This window comes from Hyperolius riggenbachi, chromosome 5 (genome assembly GCF_040937935.1).
Source record: "Hyperolius riggenbachi isolate aHypRig1 chromosome 5, aHypRig1.pri, whole genome shotgun sequence".
NCBI classification, from domain to species: Eukaryota; Metazoa; Chordata; class Amphibia; order Anura; family Hyperoliidae; genus Hyperolius; species Hyperolius riggenbachi.
In genome coordinates this window covers 61,885,620-61,898,089 of record NC_090650.1, presented here as the reverse complement: position 1 = coordinate 61,898,089, position 12,470 = coordinate 61,885,620, and the positions used below count along the sequence as shown (strand labels likewise).

At 49.1% G+C, this 12,470-nt stretch overlaps 1 long non-coding RNA gene across 2 annotated transcripts in view; it reads left to right on the top strand.

Annotated features, from left to right (window-relative positions):
- LOC137519625 (uncharacterized) overlaps nt 1-11,793 on the top strand; it is a 52,310-nt gene extending 40,517 nt beyond the window's left edge. For both annotated transcript variants that reach the window (XR_011021043.1, XR_011021042.1), the window contains one exon: nt 10,825-11,793. This is a non-coding gene — a long non-coding RNA (uncharacterized lncRNA). The remainder of the gene's footprint in view (nt 1-10,824) is intronic.
- Nucleotides 11,794-12,470: the final 677 nt, after the last annotated feature.

Here is a 12,470-nt window from a genome sequence, read left to right as displayed (position 1 = left end):
CAGCAACTAATTGAGATACTCAATATATCACAAGGGGAATTTTATAGGTATTCAAAAACCTCACACTTTGTTACTTCCCTACGTATTAAGAGCATCTATGCTCTCACCTCAACCCTAGAGAAAAGAATAATGCCTGACACCGGGCTCTAGGGAATACTCATTGCTATATATGATAGCTTGGCTACACCTAATCTAGATTCCAAACATAACTCCCAAGTAAAGTGGAAAACTGATCTCCAGCAAGAAATACATCTGGATTCCTGGAAAGAAATCTAGGACAAAACTTTTAAAAGCTCCATCAAGAGCATTGCATGTCAACAGTCTACAATGGTGAATGTTGTAGAGAGTGTGAAGTTGTTGGTCATGCAAGACATATTTGGTGGAAATACCTGGTGATGTTCTGGGTTGTGTATTTTTTGCTGATGCCTAAAGGTGCCTAAATATAATCAGTTTTGGTTGACCAATTTTACCATCTCCACGTAGAATGAGGGCCAAAAAACCTAGAATACCTTTTTTTTTTTTTAATGGTTTGTTTGGTTTTGGTTTTGCAACCAATATAGCTATTGTTTGACGTAATAGCTGGTGGCAGAGTGGCAGCAGAAGAAGGTAATTCTGTGTACCCTGGCAGTGGGAAACACAGACAGACAGCAGAAGGGCAGTACACAGCAGCCCACTGTAGGTGTAAAATGTGTGGCTGCAGGCGACGTAATAGTCAAAGTGAACCAGGCTGGCTTAGTGAGCAGGAGCCAGGAGGTGGTAAAGGGTGGTAAGGCACATTAACGATGGTTCCGGCAGCCAGTTCATGTCCCCCTCTCGCCGACAACAGGGGCCAGGAACTCGCCTTCCACCCACGCCTGGTTCATCTTCAGAAACGTCAGTCTGTCCACAGACTTGTGAGACAGACGTGAGCGTTTCTCGGTGACCACGCCACCAGCTGCACTGAAGCAGCGCTCGGACAGCACGCTGGAAGGGGGGCAGGACAGCACTTCCAGGGCGTACTGCGCTAGCTCGCTCCAGATCTCCATGCGCTTGACCCAATACTCCATGGGATCAACAGGGGCATCGCTGTCAAGCCCGCTGTACGACCCCATGTAGTCAGCCACCATGCGGGTCAGGCGCTGGCTGTGACCGGAGGAGGATGCTGCTGCATGCATCTCCTCTCTAGTCACTGCTGCCGGAGCCTCTACAGTCCTGTAGAGCTCGTGGCTGAGAGACAGCAGGTCTGTGGGGCGCTTGCTGCTGCTGGATGCAGGCACCTGCTGCTGCCTCTGTGCTGGCTGCTGGACAGTGGGGGTGGAAGGCTGGGGGAAGGCTTCCTCCAAGCGCTCAACAAGGGCCTGCTGCAAGCTCCTTATTTGTTGCGCTGGGTCTCCTCCTGCAGGCGGCAGGAACTGGCTCAACTTCCCCTTGAGGCGTGGGTCCAACATCATGCTGATCCAGATGTCCTCCCTCTGCTTCATCTGGATCACCCTGGGGTCCCTGCGCAGGCACGTCAGCATGTGCGCTGCCATTGGGAAGAGGCGGGCCACGTCTGCTGGCACATCGACGTCAGTGCTGTCCTCATCCTCCTCCTCTGCCGCCTCATCCTCTCTCCACCCCCGCACCAACTCAGCTGCGCTGTGCTGATCCCCCTCATCAGCAGCCAGGTCAGGGACCTCCACCAAGTCCTCCTCCTCCTCCCCCTCAGAGGTGGACTGCGCAGCTGGTTGCCGCTCCTGCTGGTCCAAGGCTGCCGCTCCCTGTTCCAGCAAAGCATCGAGGGCCCTGTTCAGCAGAGAAACCAGGGGCACCCACTCGCAGACCATAGCATGGTCCCTGCTCACCATGTTTGTGGCCTGCAGGAAGGGAGCCAGCACAAAGCACACCTGCTGCATGTGCCTCCAGTCATCATCGGGGACGATGGACGGGATGTTGCTGGTCTTGTCCCTTCTCTGAGCTGCGGAAACAGTGGCCAGGGCAAGGTACTGTTTGACAGCGTGCCTCTGTTCAACCAGACGCTCCAACATCGCCAGGGTGGAGTTCCAGCAAGTCGGAACGTCAAGGATCAGCCGATGGCGTGGCAGATCCAGCTCCTTTTGCACGTCTTCCAGGCTCGCACAGGCTGCAGCCGAGCGCCGGAAGTGACGCACAACATTCCTTGCCGTTTCCAGCAGTTCGCCCATCCCCTGGTAGGTGCGCAGGAACTTCTGCACCACCAGGTTCAGCACGTGGGCAAGACAGGGGATGTGGGTCAGGCTTCCCCTGTCTATGGCAGCAACCAGATTGGCCCCATTGTCGGACACCACCTCTCCGACTCTGAGGCCTCTGGGGGTCAGCCAAATCCTCTCCTGCTCCTGGAGTTTGGCCAACACGTGGGCTGCCGTCAGCTTGGTCTTGCCAAGGCTGACCAAGTGCAGCAGCGCTTGGCAGTGGCGGGCCTTCACGCTGCTGCTGAGGCGGGGGGTTTGGCCAGGTGTGGCGGAGGATGGCAGAGGATCGGAGGAACCCGCTGCAGTTCCCCTGACCCTGCGGGGTGGCACCACCCACTGTGTTGCTGCTGCTGCTGCTGTGCCCGCTGCTGCTCTCCCATCCTCACCCCCTTCCACCAAGCTGACCCAGTGGACAGTGAAGGACAGGTAGCGGCCTGTCCCGAAGCGGCTGCTCCAGGAGTCCATGGTGACGTGGACCCTTTCACCAACCGCGTGCTCCAGCCCTCGCTCCACATTGGCCATCACAAAGCGGTGCAGTGCAGGAATGGCCTTGCGGGCGAAGAAGTGTCTGCTGGGGAGCTGCCAGTCTGGGGCTGCGCAAGCAAGCAGCGCCCGCATGTTGCTCCCCTCCTGCACGAGCGTGTACGGCAGGAGTTGGGAGCACATGGCCCGTGCCAGCAAGCCGTTCAGCTGCCGCACGCGACGGCTGCTGGGAGGCAGAGCCCTAACCACCCCCTGGAAGGACTCGCTCAAAAGGCTCTGGCGTGGCCTTTTGCTGACACGGGAATCAGCAGACACAGCGGAGGAGGCCACTGAGGACTGGCTGCCAGAACAGGCCTCAGTGTCGGCGGCAGGAGTTGCAGAGGGGGGAGGAGCAGTGCATTTCCGCACTCCTGCTGGTGCTGCTGGAGGAGCAGGAGGGCGGGTGGCTGCTGTTGCTGCTGCTGCTGCTGAAGGCTGTGCAGTGATGGGTGTGGTGCCACTGCCAGCACCAGATGCCTTCAGCCTCTGGAACTCCTCATGCTGGTGGAAATGTTAAGCCGCAAGGTGGTTGATGAGCGAGCTGGTGCTGAACTTTAAGGGGTCTGCACCTCTGCTCAACTTCCGCTGACAGTGGTTGCAAGTGGCGTACTTGCTGTACACAGTGGGCATGGTGAAAAAGCGCCAGATTGGTGACAGAAACATCCCCCTACGGCATGGAAGCGCTGCTGCCTGTCTCCCTGTGGTGGTTGGGGGGGGGGCTTGGGTGCGGCTGGTGGTGGTACTGGCTGATGCTGCTGCTGCTGCTGCTGAGCCTGAGACACCAGCAGGCTGTGGGACGCTGCCAATGCTTGCAATGATGCGCCTCCTTGCAAGGCCCACAAGCGCATCCTCCTCCTCCTCCGAGCTGCTGAGGACGACATCCCCTGGAGGTGGTGGCACCCAGTCTCTGTCTGTCACCGGGTCATCACCATCATCCTCCCCCTCCTGAAACATGTCCTGCTGGGATGATGACCCCCCAAACTCCTCTCCTGATGCATGGATGGGCTGCTTGACTGTCGCCACAGTCTTGCTGTCCAATCCCTCATCCCCCAAAGTGCCCATCAGCATCTCCTCCTCAAAATCGCCAACAACAGCAGACAATTGACTCATCATGCCTGGGGTCAAAAGAGTGCTGAATGACAGGTCGGCGACTGACGGTGAACTGGCCTCCTCCCCAGACCCTGCTGGGCGGCTGCTGCGAACAGGGGTGGTGGTGGTGGTGGTGGTGGTGAGGGTGGAGGCCTCGGATGCAGAGCTGATGGCGGGCTGCTCATCCTCCGTCATGAGTTGCACCACAGTGTCTGCATCCTTTTCCTCAATGGGACGTTTCCGACCCGGCTGGAGGAAAATCGGAGCAGGTGCTACACGCTGCTGCTGCTGTGTCTCTGCAGCGTGAGTTGCAGATGCTCCTGCTGGGCGGCGCCCAAGGCGTCCACGGCCAGTGGCTATGGGAGGAATGTTAGCCACTGACGCTGCTGCTGCTGCTGCGGAACTGTGCATGGTGGCGCGCCCGCGGCCGCGGCTTGCCACAATGCTGCTCCCTCTCCTCCTGATTCCCTTGCTGCCCTTCCCCTTGCCCAAACCGCGCTGGCTGCCACTTCCAGACATCTTCAATGTTTTGGGCGTATAGACAAAACTTTTTTAAAAGGGCGGATGAAAAGTGGGGTACTTTAATGGAGTGGGTTGGTTGGTGAGGTGACTGAGTGAGTGTCCCCTAGTACAGTAAGTAAGTAGTAACAGTCAGGAAGTACAACTAGCAGTTACAATAATCAGTAGTAATCACAAGTAAATTTAGTGTGTGTACACTCAGACAGTGAGTGCACGCAGGCAGGAGCTAGTAGCCTATGAACACAGTGACTGAGTGTCCTAGACTCCTAGTACAGTAAGAGTAAGTAGTAACACCAGTAAGTAGAACTAACTAATTACAATAATCAATCAGCGATCAGAAGGAAATGGAGTGTGGGTGTGTGTACACTCAGACAGTGAGTGCACGCAGGCAGGAGCTAGTAGCCTATGAACACAGTGACTGAGTGTCCTAGACTCCTAGTACAGTAAGAGTAAGTAGTAACAGTAAGTAGAACTAACTAATTACAATAATCAATCAGCGATCAGAAGGAAATGGAGTGTGGGTGTGTGTACACTCAGACAGTGAGTGCACGCAGGCAGGAGCTAGTAGCCTATGAACACAGTGACTGAGTGTCCTAGACTCCTAGTACAGTAAGAGTAAGTAGTAACAGTAAGTAGAACTAACTAATTACAATAATCAATCAGCGATCAGAAGGAAATGGAGTGTGGGTGTGTGTACACTCAGACAGTGAGTGCACGCAGGCAGGAGCTAGTAGCCTATGAACACAGTGACTGAGTGTCCTAGACTCCTAGTACAGTAAGAGTAAGTAGTAACAGTAAGTAGAACTAGCTAATTACAATAATCAATCAGCGATCAGAAGGAAATGGAGTGTGGGTGTGTGTACACTCAGACAGTGAGTGCACGCAGGCAGGAGCTAGTAGCCTATGAACACAGTGACTGAGTGTCCTAGACTCCTAGTACAGTAAGAGTAAGTAGTAACACCAGTAAGTAGAACTAACTAATTACAATAATCAATCAGCGATCAGAAGGAAATGGAGTGTGGGTGTGTGTACACTCAGACAGTGAGTGCACGCACGCAGGAGCTAGTAGCCTATGAACACAGTGACTGAGTGTCCTAGACTCCTAGTACAGTAAGAGTAAGTAATAACAGTAAGTAGAACTAACTAATTACAATAATCAATCAGCGATCAGAAGGAAATGGAGTGTGGGTGTGTGTACACTCAGACAGTGAGTGCACGCAGGCAGGAGCTAGTAGCCTATGAACACAGTGACTGAGTGTCCTAGACTCCTAGTACAGTAAGAGTAAGTAGTAACAGTAAGTAGAACTAACTAATTACAATAATCAATCAGCGATCAGAAGGAAATGGAGTGTGGGTGTGTGTACACTCAGACAGTGAGTGCACGCAGGCAGGAGCTAGTAGCCTATGAACACAGTGACTGAGTGTCCTAGACTCCTAGTACAGTAAGAGTAAGTAGTAACACCAGTAAGTAGAACTAACTAATTACAATAATCAATCAGCGATCAGAAGGAAATGGAGTGTGGGTGTGTGTACACTCAGACAGTGAGTGCACGCACGCAGGAGCTAGTAGCCTATGAACACAGTGACTGAGTGTCCTAGACTCCTAGTACAGTAAGAGTAAGTAATAACAGTAAGTAGAACTAACTAATTACAATAATCAATCAGCGATCAGAAGGAAATGGAGTGTGGGTGTGTGTACACTCAGACAGTGAGTGCACGCAGGCAGGAGCTAGTAGCCTATGAACACAGTGACTGAGTGTCCTAGACTCCTAGTACAGTAAGAGTAAGTAGTAACACCAGTAAGTAGAACTAACTAATTACAATAATCAATCAGCGATCAGAAGGAAATGGAGTGTGGGTGTGTGTACACTCAGACAGTGAGTGCACGCACGCAGGAGCTAGTAGCCTATGAACACAGTGACTGAGTGTCCTAGACTCCTAGTACAGTAAGAGTAAGTAATAACAGTAAGTAGAACTAACTAATTACAATAATCAATCAGCGATCAGAAGGAAATGGAGTGTGGGTGTGTGTACACTCAGACAGTGAGTGCACGCAGGCAGGAGCTAGTAGCCTATGAACACAGTGACTGAGTGTCCTAGACTCCTAGTACAGTAAGAGTAAGTAGTAACAGTAAGTAGAACTAACTAATTACAATAATCAATCAGCGATCAGAAGGAAATGGAGTGTGGGTGTGTGTACACTCAGACAGTGAGTGCACGCAGGCAGGAGCTAGTAGCCTATGAACACAGTGACTGAGTGTCCTAGACTCCTAGTACAGTAAGAGTAAGTAATAACAGTAAGTAGAACTAACTAATTACAATAATCAATCAGCGATCAGAAGGAAATGGAGTGTGGGTGTGTGTACACTCAGACAGTGAGTGCACGCAGGCAGGAGCTAGTAGCCTATGAACACAGTGACTGAGTGTCCTAGACTCCTAGTACAGTAAGAGTAAGTAGTAACACCAGTAAGTAGAACTAACTAATTACAATAATCAATCAGCGATCAGAAGGAAATGGAGTGTGGGTGTGTGTACACTCAGACAGTGAGTGCACGCACGCAGGAGCTAGTAGCCTATGAACACAGTGACTGAGTGTCCTAGACTCCTAGTACAGTAAGAGTAAGTAATAACAGTAAGTAGAACTAACTAATTACAATAATCAATCAGCGATCAGAAGGAAATGGAGTGTGGGTGTGTGTACACTCAGACAGTGAGTGCACGCACGCAGGAGCTAGTAGCCTATGAACACAGTGACTGAGTGTCCTAGACTCCTAGTACAGTAAGAGTAAGTAGTAACACCAGTAAGTAGAACTAACTAATTACAATAATCAATCAGCGATCAGAAGGAAATGGAGTGTGGGTGTGTGTACACTCAGACAGTGAGTGCACGCACGCAGGAGCTAGTAGCCTATGAACACAGTGACTGAGTGTCCTAGACTCCTAGTACAGTAAGAGTAAGTAATAACAGTAAGTAGAACTAACTAATTACAATAATCAATCAGCGATCAGAAGGAAATGGAGTGTGGGTGTGTGTACACTCAGACAGTGAGTGCACGCACGCAGAAGCTAGTAGCCTATGAACACAGTGACTGAGTGTCCTAGACTCCTAGTACAGTAAGAGTAAGTAATAACAGTAAGTAGAACTAACTAATTACAATAATCAATCAGCGATCAGAAGGAAATAGAGTGTGTGTTGTGTGTGTACACTCAGACAGTGAGTGCGCACACGCAGGAGCTAGTAGCCTATATGAACAGTGACAGTGAGTGTCCCTACGGGTACAGTAAGAGTAAGTAGTAAGTAAGTACAACTAACAATAATCAATCAGTAATCAGAAGGAAATAGAGTGTGTGTACACACAGACAGTGAGTGAGTGCACACACGCAGGAGCTAGCTAGTAGCCTATAAACAGTGACAGTCAGTGAGTGTCCTACTCCTAGTACAGTATAACTACAATACTATTAGTAAAGGACAGCAGAAATACTGGTATAGATGAGAGAAATAAACAGAGGACAGCTGCCCACAGAGGCAAGGCCCCCCTGAGGCCTAAACCTGTAAGCTTGCAGCAGCTGCCTGCAGTTCTCTAATGTAACACACAAGCTACTAACTAAAATACAATGTCTATCTAACTAACAACAATATAGGTGTATATGGCAGGTGTAGGTGAGCAAAAACGCTAGGTAAATGACCACAATAGAGCACTTGCTAAGCCAAAGCACAAAGGAGCAACTCTCTCTCTGTACAAGTATCAGGCAAGGACGGAGAAACGTAACATGGCGGCCGCTATTTATAGGGTAGGGGCTGGCCAGGGTCCCCCTCTGTGATTGGCTGCCGTCAGAGGGCCTGGGAGCCCTCTGATTGGCTCTAAGGACATCAATCTGGGCTATGACGCTATTCGAGCTCGGTACCGAGCTCGAATAGCGCCGGGTTGCTCGAATAGCTCGAATAGTGAATGGGCTATTCGAGTGTACTCGGATAGCCCATTCGAATAGCTCCAGCTATTCGGAGCTCGAATACCGAGCTCGAATAGCTGAAAAAGAGCTCGAATATTCGAGCTACTCGAATATTCGAGCTCTGCTGAGCACCACTACCAGGGTGTTGATGATCACGGAACTCACACCCAAGACTAGGTAACTGTATTGTCTTTGTGTTATATTCCAGACTAGTTCCAGGGTGTTGATGATCATGGAACTCACACCCAAGACTAGGGAATGGTATTATCATTTATGTTATACTCCAGACTAGTTCCAGGGTGTTGATGATCACGGAACTCACACCCAAGACTAGGGAATTGTATTATCATTTATGTTATGCTCCAGACTAGTTCCAGGGTGTTGTGAATACGGACCTCACACCCAAGACTAGGATTGTGCTACTACTGTATTTCGTTAGCCCAGTTCAGGGCAAGACCTTATATTAGCAGCAGGGCTTCCTGCAACCCCAGCCTCGGTCCCTCGCTCAGGGGTCCACAGGCTACAGGAATATCACCCACAGTCAGGGGTGAATTCCTCAGGAGTCAGGCCGCCAGCTCCTCTGGTGGTCCTCACTCAGAGTTGTTACTGTTGCACCAAACACTTACACTCTCTCAGGTGTCTAGAGGTTAGACATATCTGATTATTGACGATTCCGCAGATCCTCAATAATCGGGTATATCTGTATTCTTGGGGATACTGCGGATCGCCAAGGATCAGATTCTCTCTCTGGTTGCTGACACCGATCGTTACAATTTGTTAAATAAAAATACTTTTTTTGAGACTTCAGTGTCTCTTTAAACTGTTTATGTATCCTTCTCTGTGAATGGTAGTCACAAAAGAAATGGCGCTTCAGACAAAATGTTCTTTCTAAAATACAGTTCCACTATCCACCAACACTACACCCCTTCTGGTGTGCACTCTGGTAACAGTTCACAACAGATCAGGGGATTTGGAGGTGTGAAGCATCATGGCAGGCAGAGCATCAACGTACCCAGTCAAGCATGCAGCGGCCTATAAAGTGAGTGAACCTCAGGCCCGAGAATACTGTCCCTCAATGTACAGTCCTACAGCGCAGGACAGATGGCCTGGCCATAAGGTGCCTATTATAAAACCTGCAATTTGCGGCAAAGAAGGGATATTTGGCCACATGGTGGATCTGGGCATCCAAATTTAGATAGGGTTAGGTGCCACCTGGGGGTTAAGCACCGCCGTACCGGGGGGCTTAGGGTTAGGCAACACTAGGGGGAGTTTAGGGTTAGGCACCACCAGACAGGGTCTTAGGGTTTGGCACCACCAGGGGGGAGGGGAGGACTTTGGGTTTGGCATCAGCAATGGCGAGTTCTGTGAGAGAGTAGTGTTAAGTTTAGCCATAGTAAAATATCAGTAAAGATTACCAAATTTACTATCGGAATCCAATAGTAGAATATCACATATTTTTCCAGGCCCCCCCCTTTTTTCATGTATGTGGGAACCGTCCCTCTTTTTGCCTGCTGTGAATACCAACTTGGATCCATAGAGCATTTTGACTTTGTATATACCTCTGTAAATGGTAACTATTTACACCTGTCAAAATACTATCTGCTTATCAAAGCAAAACATCTATGATGAGTTTCCTACAATATTTAGTAGACCCCTTTCTCAAACAAGCTGCAAAACTTATTTTTACTTCACTGTCTTGTCTCTTCTTAAGCAAAAGACAAATCTAAAAGGATTGTGTGATTCTTGATCTGAGATAATGTTTTGGAGTTCTCTTTCTGGATATACAGTATATGCCGCAATGGGAAGCCTCTGCAAACTTTAAAATTGGAAGACAATAATAACAGCAGCAAAATATGATTCCAGGATTGCTGGCAGGATGTAAACTGGGAGCCACTAAATTTAGAACAGGATATTCATATGACAGCGCTTGCTTTCTGCAGGCAGTTTTTGAGGAAAGTAGATAGGGGTGCTCTAAAATAAGTTAAGTGTTGACAGGAAGGAATGCAAGGTAAACATACAGCCTATCCCATCTTCCCAGAGCAGGAAAGAATAAGAGGAATAGCAACCTGGTATAGCAGAAAATTAGAAAATTCTTTCTTAATGCACTGCATTTGTGTTGTGTATTTCCGCCATCACTTATTGTTATTGTTGTTTTTGTGGATTGTTACTGTGGATTAAAATAAACCTGAGACGAGGGGGGGGGGGGGGATGATAAATAGTTGGAGCTTCCTCCAGCCCCCTCCAGACTGATCACTCCCTTGCTGTTCTTCTCCACGCCTGCTTCTTCTGCAATTGGTCTCAGTAAGTCTGATCTGGGGCCAACTGCACATGCACGGCCCGGAAGTGCGCCCCCGTCATGCTCCCGGCTACCAGAGCAGGACGGGGGAATGCACACGGACGGAGTGGGTCTGCGCTGAATGGGACTGACTGGAGGGCCAATTATAGAAGAACCAAAAGGTGGAGGAGGACGGCAAGGGAGCTATAAGCCTGGAAGGGGCTGGAGGAACCGGAGGAATCCCCATATATGTATCATTTTTTCCCTTCTTTATCTCAGGTACCGTTTAAGAGTATGAATGTGCCATCCTTATGGTTCTTTTTTCCATCAAAGAATCTAATGCTGATGGATCCTAGTGATGTCCCCTGATGATGAGCACTCCCGATCCATCTTCCTGCTGGCGGGTATATAGGACGTCACACAACTGCACATGATGGATGAAAACAGGAAGTGAAGCGACCACGGTACTTTGTGCAGAGTCATCTTAAAGATCAGTCGTGATCATCATTATCACCGCGTGTTGCCAAAAGTTAATTTGCATAACCATGCACCTGTACCCACATCTGGAGATTATGGAAACAATTGCTCGTCAATGAAAAAATCGCTGGTCTTTGGAAAAATTGTCATAAAAATCGCATAATAGGTTCGGGCCTGAAGTCGACATACCAGAGGCATAACTGCAAATCCTGGAACCTCATAACTTATTTTTGATGGATCTCCCAGCCACTCCCTTGTGGATAAAAGAAGCGTAGTGCTTATTTTCAATGCAACCAACATTCAGTATGTTGCACTTGGCAGCACCATAGCCTGGCATATTAATTATGGCTGTGATGCACCAGGGAGATTACATTTGGTGCAATCAGTAGTGCCACGGCTATGATAATCAGCAGGCGGCGTTAATGGTAGGTGTTGAGGTAGTCAGGCTAGTGTTAGGTGTAGCGGCAGGAGGGTTAGTATTTGGTGCAATGAAGGTGAGGTTAGAGTTAGGTGTTGAGAATAGGATGGCTAGTGTGAGTGGATCGTTTACATATAGACAAAACAGATCTGGGCGTGGGACTCCTCCCCATGAGACTCCTAGTGGGACTCCTCCCCATGAGGCCAATGCAATATTTGTTAAAACAACAAACAGTGGAGTTAAGAATCTCTTTGTCATTGTACAACTTAGCTGTATAATAATCATTAAATGTATAGATGCGTAATATGTTGGTGCTTTATAAATACAATAAATAAATAAATAAATAAAAACTATCCTTGTAGTGCATTTTTGAAAAAAAATATGTCCACAAATTCACCACAACTCTGTACTCACAGTCACGGACTGCATCTCCCATCATGCACAGTGCGCTCACAACACTCCCGGGAACATACAAACTGCAATCACTGCAAGTCCAACAAGAAGATGAAAATTCCCAAATGGACCGGGAGACAAGAGGAGCACCACCCTCTAGGTAAGTAATGATGCTCCACCCAAGGCACACTCAGCTAAGAACCTTAGCTACTTACCTATGGACAGTTAAGGCGCTGGATCCTATAGCGCTTTCCTGTCCTCTCTTGTACGCCGCTTTCCATTGTTTTCATCCCCATTTAATTTACCGGTTCAGGCAGCTTCAGAAGCTCTCGTTCCCCCGAGTGCTTTCAAAGACTGGCAGCTCCATACAATGCATATGCAAGTGCATGTGCAAGCGCGCTCAGGCATGCGCAGTACAGAGCCGCCCGTCTTCGGTTAAAACTCTGGGACACAATTGCTTCAGAAGCCTTCCAAGGTGTAACGATCGGTGGGCGCAGAGAGTATCTGATTACCGGTGATCTGCAGTATCACCGGAAATACAGATATATACCAGATTATAAGTGAACTGCAGTCTCACCGATAATCCGATATACAAACTAACCTCTGATCACCCGAGTAGAGTGTAGTGTTTGGTGTA